We start from the raw sequence: 11312 nt of genomic DNA, 5'->3' as shown, positions 1-11312 counted from the left end.
AATACAATACAAGGATTTACCTTTACTTCTTTCACCACTACCATCAAAGAATAGTTCAAAACGCACCAAGAAAATGAATGCAAAGAAACAGGAAAGTGCAGTGCTCACAAAATGATACTCGAGTTCCAGCAACTCCCCCACCCCCTAAGCTTCCACTAGGCTTGTCAGTTTTGGATGGAAGACAGTGGCAAGCGCTTTGAAACACATTGTGTATAGGCGCTATATAAATAAACTATCATATCATAACACAAGGTAAACATCAGATTTTGAGTAGTGCTGTTTTCATCATTTATCACACTGCTATGGGGAAGTACAGAAGAGAATGTGTACTGTTTACACTTAAAGGACAGGCAGGGCTTTTAGAGAAGACTAGTCAGCACACAAGGGGGAAAACGGTTTTAGGATATTCCACATGTGGGCAATGGGAAAGAATAAGCAGATGGAAATTCTTTTTTACCTCATACTGGGGAAAGAGGAAAATAATGAGAAACTTGATCTTGGTGATGTTAAGCACAATTTCAGTGGGAAAGAAAATGCAAATCGAATTTGTTTTTTTACTGATGCTTACAATGGCAGGCAAGCTCTGGGTAATTGGTAGATCACAAGAGGAAAATCAGTTTTTTTCAGTTAAAATACTGATGCAATGGAAAATGCAGCTACAGGTGAACCCTTTAAACACAGGGACAAATTTGTTTTTCAGATCACAACAGGATTAATTCTTTTGGCCAGCAGTTTATAACTATAACAATTCACAATGCACTGGGAAGAGATGGTTGGTTTCGAATTCCAACAATACAAATCCTGTAAAATGAATGGGGAAATTACTTGATTCAGTTATAAAATATACTAAGGACCTACACAGGCAAATAGGGATTCTTCAATGGGGCAAAGGTTTCAATGCACAGGCAAGCAAAGGATTCTTCAATGGGAAAATGACTAAAATAGACAGACCAACAGGAATTCTTCAATGGGAAATTGCTAACATCCACAGGCAAATAAGGGAAGGGATTTTTCCATGGGGGGTATCTCTATGGCAATGCTGAAAGAGTATAGGGCTTATGCAATCCATGGCTTGTGGTATTTATACTTACAGGAGAGGGCTATGCTGGACATCAGAGAGCATCAGCTCTCTGGGACAGTCAAGGGGGTCAATCAAAGATTCCCTCTTTTCTCCAAGGGGTCCCAAGTCAGCTACTAAACCTCCTGGCTCCACTGCAAGTTAGGCCTCACTGATAGTTTCGGGATGTTCCTCCAGACTTCGCCAGCTACTCACCGCAGGATTTAGTGGGCAAGGCCCTGATTTGAGGCGGGGCTACCTAGTTATAGGGCAAATAACATCACTGATGTGTCATAGTTCTCGTATAAGGGATTGGTTAATGTCCAATACTCCACACCCACCTATGTGCTGATAGGTCTAGAAAATGTGGAAGTGCTATAGGACACCAGGGGAGGAGACCCCACCGGCTTCTTAATTCGACCAGGGGCTCGGTCTGGCTTGGTGGTATAGAAATCCCACTGCATGACAAGTGCCCTTAATCTTCATATTTTGACACATATAAAGGCATTCTTAAACACTATATTTCACTGTGAGTCAAATGACCCTACTTCGAAGTTTGTCATTCCTGTGTGGAGCTAGTATTTTTCTTAATTTACTCCAGAATTATATCTGTGAAAAATGTGGCGCTCGGTCGGCAGAATATGAATCATATTTTGCATGTTTTATCAAATTTTTATATCTCTCACTTACACAGGGAGGACCACATCATGTTTTCCTAAATAACTGGAGTTGTGTCGGTCCCACCAAAATCGTTTTTGTGTGGTGAGATGCAGTTAACTTTCACCTTTTCAAAAATCCTACCAGGATTGTTGTGTGACAAACATTACCAATGTTGTACAATGAAAAGCATTTCTCCCATTTTACACAATGGACATTTCAAACCACTCCTTTCCTGGCCCCCATCCCTGCAGGTCCCTGTTCCTGGCTGTGGCGTCAAGAGGTATAAATCATAGAAATGGGAGTGTTGCTGTGCCATGGGTTGGTGTTTTGAGAAACCGGGTGGGTGAATATTATTCCATGACCTACCCTTCGTCAACCCAACATTGTTGCAATCAATGTTTCGATGAATGTCACCTCTAGTCCTATTGACTAAACAGGTGGGATACCTGACGTAAGAAAAAAGAGAGAAAGACATATAGAATAATTTTGTATTAGCAACATAAAACATCAAACAGAAAATTGTTTGTAATCATTAAAGGCATGAGCAAATGAAAAGCAAATGAAGAAAAACACACACCTTTTGTACATTCATATTCCTTAATCATACGACATGTAGGTTTCAAATTTGGGTGGTGGTGTGGGGTTGTAGGGGAAGCATGCATAAAAGGAAACTGAAAAAAGGAAAAGACATAAAGTCGTGATAGCAGCAGGAGTGAGGCAGAATCATTCCTGTCCTAACATAGTGCTACGAGCAAATCATTAGGCTAAACAACAATTTGATCACATTAGGTTTGGGAGTGCCGTTTTTTTGCTCCCCGATAGCGGTCTAAATTGAAAAAATGCAGAAAAAATCCTGATGGCATTTTATTCTTCCTCGGACGTGGCTTCGTACTCCCAGGCTTAAGTTTGCCGATGTTGTACAATGAAAAGCATTTCTCCCATTTTACACAATGGACATTACAAACCACTCCTTTCCTGGCCCCCATCCCTGCAGGTCCCTGTTCCTGGCTGTGGCGTCAAGAGGGGCTCTGTGTTGAGATTAGCTTGCACTTTCCAATGGCTAATGACCAGCTAATGCAAGTTTTTATGGCAGCTTGTGGGGCCTGGGGTCTTCTCTTGGTCTCCAGGACAACGTAAAGGGAGGAATTCAGTTTCACATCCAAGGAAATTGCAACCAGGCCAAAGTCTTTCACACTCAGCTGAATTTGCTTTTTTAGCTTGCATTTTAAACTAACTAGAATTCTTGAAAGGCACGCACTTTTAATATGTCAAAGTATCACTGCAAAGTTGTTCCCTGCACACAGTGGTTAAAGGGAATCACAATTAAATTTTTAAGGCTTTTGTTGCACATCTGGCTGCGCAGAGTGTCGCAAAAATCGAAATGTCACTGTTAATTTCAGCCTTGAAAAGGCCTTCATTTTACTGCAGAAGTTCCACCACGTTCAGACTTCCAACATGACAGAAACCAAGTTCATAGTTTGAAAGTCTTGCACACATTTTGATGAGCATATTTTTAGTTGAAAGGGAAAAACGGAATTACTTATTTTATTTAATCTTCCTGACAGAATGCAATCTGCTGCACACAATGCTGACATCCCATTGAGGGTTCTGTGGACTGTAGTTTCTGAGAATGTTACTTCAGCTCTCCAATAATTTGGCAAACATTGCCACGTCTTTCCTTTATGTAAGGCAATTGGTCTTTTTAGGCATCTCAGTGTTTTGAGGCTCAATTTCACTCCTTTTTGCCTTGAAAGTGCTGCAGGGCCTCATTTCCGCATTATTTCGGTCCAGGCCTGGAAATTTGAGGAGTCCTTAGAACTGACTCTGGCCTTTTTTACTTCTTGCATTCAGGGCTATTCCACCCCACAGGTTGCAGGCCACCCTGCTACTGTTCAAGTTGGGCTTATGTGGCCTGTGCTGGAGACCTCCCACTGGATTGGCCTTGTGTGGGCGCTACTTGATTTTATGTGGGCCCTGTTTCACCAGAGCCCCCTGAGACCTTCTAACCGAAGGTCGGTGCTGTGGGCTCTGTGTTATTCAGGCCCCCTCAATCATCTACCCGTGGGGTCTATACTGCTCTCACTGTGTTTTTGGCCCCTCCTGTCCCTTGGGGGTGGACACCCGCTCATGGACGCCAACTCCTGGCACTCGGCAGGACTTCTCCACCTTCCTGGGCCTCCCCTCCTTCAGAAGGGGGTAGACTGCTCCATGCCTTCAGGCTGGGGGGCCTCCCCATGTGTCCCTCTTGGCTGTGTTGTAGCTGAAGTTGGGGGATGCCCTCTGCTCCCCACCCGATCGTGGTATCCCTGTTAAGGTGCAGCCTGTTCCGCTCCCCCAGGGGCTGCCTTGTTGCTCTTCACTGCATGCTCCTGCTGATGGTGGGGTGGTAGGGAATGCCTGACACTGCCTCTACCCCCCATTACCGCCCGGAGCCTGGGCCTGCAACTGCTAACACCATAAAAGACTGCTTCCCCCTCTGGGCTTCCCGCGTGCAGGGAGAATTCTGCCCGCAGGCCTCTGCTGGAGACTACATCGGCCGCGGATATCCCGCTGGTCCTCCGCTCCGGAGCTGGTCTCTGCTTTCTCAGCTCCCCGCAGTAGTATCCATACACCGGCTGCCGACTGTTCTCTCCTCTCCGCGTACATTGCGGTGTGCAGCCCTGGCGCTCCAATGACGAGCACCACGTCGGCCTTTCTTTTGCCCGCTCCCCATCGGCTTCCGCACCAGCACATGTCGGTGAAGCCGCTCAGAGCTCCTGCTGGCTTTCTTTCACTGTAGGGGGTTCTTTCAAGGGGGCCTGCTCTCCCGTGCTCTCATCTGCCACCTTGGGAGGGCAAACATGCTGATTTCTTGGCTGCTGTTTTACTGCTTCCACCTTTTCATTGAGGGCCGGAGACGAGCTGTGATCAGCACATCTTCCCCCGGAGTGCGACCATCTTGAAATCACTTTTCCCCATTATAAACCTGGGAATACAAGCCTCAAAATGTAAAGCAAATATCTCTTTGTGAAACATCGAGGCAGCCCTGATTTTTGTTTTCAATTGCATGCTGGGACATGTAATTTGTTTTTTTACATGGAAAGGATAGGCCTTCAAATCCCAGCATGCAGCGAAAATATCCATACTGGCTTCAGGAGACACGCATGGAAGTGGGCAACTTGGCAGCTATGGTCCACACGTGCATTAACCAACTGGGATAACTTACCAACCACCTTTAAGCATTGAACAAAATCGATTCCTTCCTGTGGGGACTCCGTGTCACGAGATCGCGCCCCCATGATCTTGCGAGATTGGGTGAGCGCGAAGCCTGCAAAAAGAGCACGGAGCTGACAGAACCCGTCAAAGGCTGCAGGAGTCAGTCAGCCCAGGCGCTCCTTCTGCCTGAGGACTACAGCTGGTGCAGGACCTGCCTACAGAGGCCCCAGTCAGCCAGAGAGTAATGCCATGGCTGAGGGCAGCCTCCTGGGTGCTCTGGCTGCCCTGAGTGTGTAAATACTAACACACTTATATGTGGTGAAGCGAACTACATATCTGGATTTCTCCACAGTGAGTAAATACCCCCAGGCCTGCCCAGAACTCTAAATTCCCCAGATCTGATGTTATAAGAGGTGTCTCAATAAACACCAGTGAGCACAATCCGTGTCCTGTCATTTGGCTAGACCTCTACATATTGGCGACGAGGATTAAGACCCACCAGGACAGACCATGCAGGGCGCCACACTGCCCCCCTCGTTGCTCCCCTCTCCGGGAACCTCCACCATACCATGGCAGCAATGGGAGCCTTTGTTTTCCACTTACCTGGAGGCCCTAGGTGGCACTGTATATGCACCTGCCAGGAAGAAGGCCATGCTGCTCAATGCCATGGGGGTAGAAGGGCAGCACATCTTTGCAGGGCTGAAAGCCATGCCCGAACCGGACAACGATGATGATGTCTACATGGAGGCGTTCTACTGCATCGTGAAGAGATTCACAAACAAAAAAAATGTAGTGCTTCACAGACTCAAATTCTATACCAGGAAACAAGAAAGCAATGAGCCCGTAGACTACTACATCACCAGAATGAGGGAACTAGCTGCATTGTGTTGGTTTGGCGACAATGTCAAGCAAGTCATCTGCGACATGCTGGTAGTCCACACAAATTCCAGAAAGGTCCAGGACAAGTTTATCCAGGAGAAAGAGATCGACCTGGATAAAGCAGTACAGATCGCCAGGGCTGAAGATCCAGCAGGCGCAAAGAAGTCGGAGGGCCATCACCAGTCCCCGAACTGACTGCTCTACAGCGGAGAGGGCGCAGGGACAGACAGACCTGTGATTCCATCAGAGATAAAGCTCCCAAACAGAGAGAAGCACCAAAGTACTGTAGATGCACCAGCACCAAGCACATGGCAAGCGACCCGGACTGTCCAGCCAAGAATAAAGAATGCTTCAAATGCAGACGTTTCGGCCACGTGGCTGCAGCCTGCACGTGGCGCGGAAAGGCCGTCACCCATGTCGACATCGACAGGGACTCTAGCGACGACAACGACCGGCATGTCAAGCCCATGGGGATCATGGTCAACGCACCCCGAGTCAGGAGAGAAAAACCCCACTGCGTCGTGAAAGTGGATAGCATGGAGAGGTGGGTCATTGGCAGATTTAGGGTCGGACCTCACCATCCTCCCTATCCAAACATACAAAGAAATGATGGGACGGGACAAAGTCTAAATTAGGAGCACCAGCCAGAAACCAACAGTTTTCGGAGGGGCTACAGTGAACCTTCTAGGCTATATAAAGGCAACAATTGAATTCAAGGACAGGACCACCACCACGAAAGTATACTTCTCGTCCCAGGGCCCAGCCGTGTTGGGATGGGTGACCAAAATAAGCTAAGCATACGCCTAGACCCCAGCACCCACGATCAAGTTATGCTGGTCCGAGCAGGCGGAGCGCTGGGCCTGAGAGAAACATTTCCCGACATGTTCTCCGAAACACCAGGGAAAATAAAAGACTATATGCACAAGATTCGCCTCGGCCTTCCAGAGGATGATGAACTCGTTATTGCATGGCATCGCCAACATTTCATACTTCCAGGACGACATCCTGGTATACGCCAAGGACACAGTAACTCACGACAAAGCCTTGAACGAAGTACTAAGCAAACTATAAAATGCGGGTGTCCACCTGCGCCATGAAAAATGCATTTTCAGCGCTGGAGAAGTTGAATACCTGGGATACTGCATCTTGAGAGAAGGGGCGAGCCCCAAGAAAAACCTGCTCCAAGCCATAACCAATGCCCCAGCCCTGATGTCAAAGGACGAACTTCGGTCTTTCCTGGGGCTTGCAGAATACTATGCGAAGTTCGTCCCCAGGTTCTCCGAAACTACATTGCCCCTGAGGGAGCTCCTTAAAAAGGGTGAAACTTACACATGGGAACGTCAACAAGATGAGGCCTTCGCGGAGATCAAAAGGAGGATCCTGCACGCACCCTGTCTCAAACCCTTCAATCCCGAATGGGAAACATGCATCACGACAGACACCAGCGCCTATGGATTAGGCGCCACACTCACCCAGAAAAAGGGAGACACAGAAAATATTGTGGCCTTCGCATCCAAAGCACTATCTACATCGGAAAAAACTGCTCCACCATGGAAAAAGAAATGCTGCCGTGCACCTGGGCCATGGAATACTTCAGGTCCTACGTTTCGGGCACCAAATTTCGATTGATCACGGATCACAAGCCCTTGATACACATGCTGAGCCTCGGCGGCACCAACACAGCCACCCCAAGACTGGCCAGAATTGCCGCAAAGCTCTAAGAGTATACCTACGAAATCACCCACATTGCAGGCTGGAAAAATGCCGAAAGCAGACTGCATGTCCAGGCTACTCGACCAAAACACCCAAGGGACCACGTTCGTCAAAGATGAATGCGTGGTGGCCTCCATAAGCAACCTGAGAAACAGGGACTTCATGGGGATGGGCGAGTGACACTGGCAAGAAGAAATGGAACAAGATGGCGCGCTGTGCCGAGTAGCAGAGTGGGCCTGCGAAGGATGGCCCAACGAGAGGGCAATCCCTGAAAGTCTTCGCCCGTATTGGAAAGTTAGTGACGAGATCACAGTGATGAACGGCTTGGTACTGAGAGGTGACCGCGTCATTCCCCCGACAGGCATCCGCAAAGTAATACTCTGCAGAGCACATTCGGGGCACTTGGGCAGCAACATGAGACGCAGACTATACAACACCTATTGGTGGCCTGGAATGGATCAAGAAATAAGGGCGATGATTGAAAGGTGCCACGAGTGCACGAACACTGACAAGCGGCTCACAGTAAGACAGGCACCCATGGTACCCACGGAAATACCACACTGCATCTGGTACAAATTAGGATTGGACTTCATCGGTCTGCTAGATGACATGTCGGCAGATCACAAGTATCGAGTAGTAATGGTGCACTACTTTTCCAAGTGGGTTGAGGTCGAATTTGTGCCAGACATCACCACAAGCACAGTCATTGAGGTGCTCAGCGCCCGTTCAAAATGGCGGGGCTCACCAAGGAGATTGTAACTGACAACGGTGTGCAGTTAGTCTCCAGGGAAATGGAAAAATTCCTGAGAAAGCACAACATTCCCCAACTGAGGGCCAGTTTGTACCACCCACAAGCAAATGGACTAGTGGAAAGGGCGAACTGTTTTATTAAAGGCGATTTGCAACTGGCCTGTGCATCAGGCCTAGTACCACACAAGATAGTGAAAGAGGCAGTTGCGGCCCAACGCATCACGCACAAAATGCAATCCCTGGGGTATCCCCATTTCAACTGCTGAGGGGGAGAAGGGCTGAATCCACTCTAGTACCCCCGTGGCTACATCAAATCAGAGAAGACAAAGACATTGACATGAGAGACATCGTGCTCCGCATGCAAAAGAACAAGGAAGCAATGAAATCCCAAGGTGACAAATGCCAGGCAGCCCATCGCACAGAAGTCAGTGAAGGCAACCTGGTAAAGCTACGCCTGCCCCACAAAGATACCACTACCGGCTCCAAATATAGCATGACAATGGAAGTAACCAGCAAAGGGACCAACCATGTCCACACCAGCGACGGAAGACGATGGAATCTGGAAAGAGTGGCCCTGTACCGCAAGAGAGCATCCACAAACCACCCCTCCATGGAAGCAGGAAGCAACCAAGACCAATGGGGTTCGGTCAGCGACAACCAACGCTCAGAAACCCACGCTTCAGGCGGAAAGGAACAAAGAGAACACGCTTACCTCAGCCCCCCGCCCCAGTCCCGAGAACCACAATGGGAGGCAACCTCAAAGGACCTCACACCACCCGACATGCCACACATCACCACCCAAGAACCAGGCGTCATCCCCAGCCTGGACAGACCCAAAAGGGAGAGGAGAAAGCCCTCCAGGTTCAGTGGCTTTATCATGAACTAACATCCACCTTTTCCCATCAAAGGAGGTGTGTGGGGACTCCGTCTCGCGAGATCGCGCCCCCATGATCTCCCGAGATCGGGTGAGCGCGAAACCAGCAAAAAGAGCATGCAGCTGACAGAACCCGCCGGAGGCTGGTGGAGTCAGTCAGCCCCGGTGCTCCTTCTGCCTGAGGACTACAACTGGTGCAGGCCTGCCTACAGAGCAGTGGCGTCGCTAGGGAGGTGGACTGGGGGGGCCAGGGCCCCCCGTGAAACAATGTGCCCCCCCTTGTTCCCCCTACCTAAGACGAGCAGTGACCATGTTTTCCCCCTACTTTTGTCTGTGCTCCCCTACTTTTGTCTTTGGCCACCTCTGTGCCCCTCCTAAATTTGATTCCTGGTGACGCCACTGCTACAGAGGCCCCAGTCAGCCAGAGTGTAATGTCAAGGCTGAGGGCAGCCTCCTGGGCGCTCTGGCTGTCCTGAGTGTGTGAATACTAACACACTTATATGTGGTGAAGCCAACTACATATCTGGACTGCTCCAAAGTGAGTAAATACCCCCATCCCTGCCCATAACTCTGAATACCCCAGATCTGATGTTATAAGAGGTGTCTCAATAAACACCAGTGAGCTCAATCCGTGTCCTGTCATTTGTCTAGACCTCTACACTTCCTGTTCAGGGCAGGGAGTTTCAAGGGGATTAGGCTGAGTAGTGTGGGTTCCCTTTGCTTCTCTTACCAGATCCCTACCTAAGTAATAAATCACGGACAACTTATGTGTATGGAAAAGTTGTAGGCCGTAGGCATTTTATTTTCTTACAGAAAATACGAAACAACAAATAATTACATTGCCATATGCTTTTGGGCACATTGTGTCCAGTCCCGAAGTTGCCCAAGGCTCCTCCTGAGTCCTTGTTATCCCTGGGCCTTCGTTCCTGGGCACATGTCGCCTACGACATGTCTTGGACCGTGTACCGAAAGAGTACTCGGCGTTCCTTCTTCTGCCTGCTCCTTCTTTTCTTGGACCGTGTACCGAGAGAGTACTCGGCGTACCTGATCCTGCCTGTACCCTTCTTCTTCTTCTTACAGAAAATACGAAACAACAAATAATTACATTGCCATTTTCTTTTGGGAACCTTGTGTCCAGTCCCGAAGTTGCCCAAGGCTCCTCCTGAGTCCTTTTTATCCCTGGGCCTTCGTTCCTGGGCACATGCCGCCTACGACATGTCTTGGACCGTGTACCGAAAGAGTACTCGGCGTACCTGATCCTGCCTGTACCCTTCTTCTTCCGTTATTATTGTAGGGTGGGTTGGGTGGCAAACGTTTTTCCTTCCCCTTCTCCAGGCACCAAGAGCCTACCTGAAAGAGGTGAGCTCTTACCTGGTTTGTGCCGCCTCTCCTTTCCCGGGCTTACTTATACCCCCCCGGCCTTTTGTTCCTTCCTGGGGGCGGCCGGGTTACCCCCTTGACCCTTTGCTGTTACATTTCGCACCTTCCCATGTGCTGTTTCCTGCCCTTCCTGGGCTTTTGTTTCTTGTGGCGCCGTTCGGACGCCCCTCCCTACGCTTTCATGCCGTTTTCCCCCACCCCACGCCTAAACTCCCAGACCCTCTATCGTCCCGCATTTCATGCGGCCCGGGGCCTGGGTCATAGGCTGAGTAGTGTGGGTTCCCTTTGCTTCTCTTACCAGATCCCTACCTAAGTAATAAATCACAGACAACTTATGTGTATGGAAAGGTTGTAGGCCGTAGACATTTTATTTTCTTACAGAAAATACGTGTCATGATGCCTACCTCCAAGGAGCCAGGTCCGACCCAGCAACCCCATAGGCAGGCATCATTCCCCCCAGGGAAGTGCCAGTGGGCCCAAACTGGGGCCCTTTGGACACAGTCCTGGCGCCTTAGGCGCCAGGCTCATAAAGCTAGACATGTGTTCAAGTGTTTTAATGTGCACTTACCTGATGCAGACCATGCTGCTACATCCAGGCCCTCTTGAGGCCTGAATGGAACTACTTTACCTGTGGGACTACTTTCCACCTGGGTGTGGTTGGGGAAGGATACATACCTGATCGGTGGAAGGGTACATGCCTGGAACTTCTTCCAAAGCTATTTAAACCACGCCCGATCAGCAACTCACGCTTCGCGTTGGTCTTCTCCTCGCAGCTGGACGCTCACCGTGTCAGCTCCTGCATCT

This window comes from Ambystoma mexicanum, chromosome 2q, assembly GCF_040938575.1.
Source record: "Ambystoma mexicanum isolate Mex_15411 chromosome 2q, UKY_AmexF1_1, whole genome shotgun sequence".
In the NCBI taxonomy this organism is placed as follows: domain Eukaryota; kingdom Metazoa; phylum Chordata; class Amphibia; order Caudata; family Ambystomatidae; genus Ambystoma; species Ambystoma mexicanum.
Note: the sequence above shows the minus strand (reverse complement) of the source record.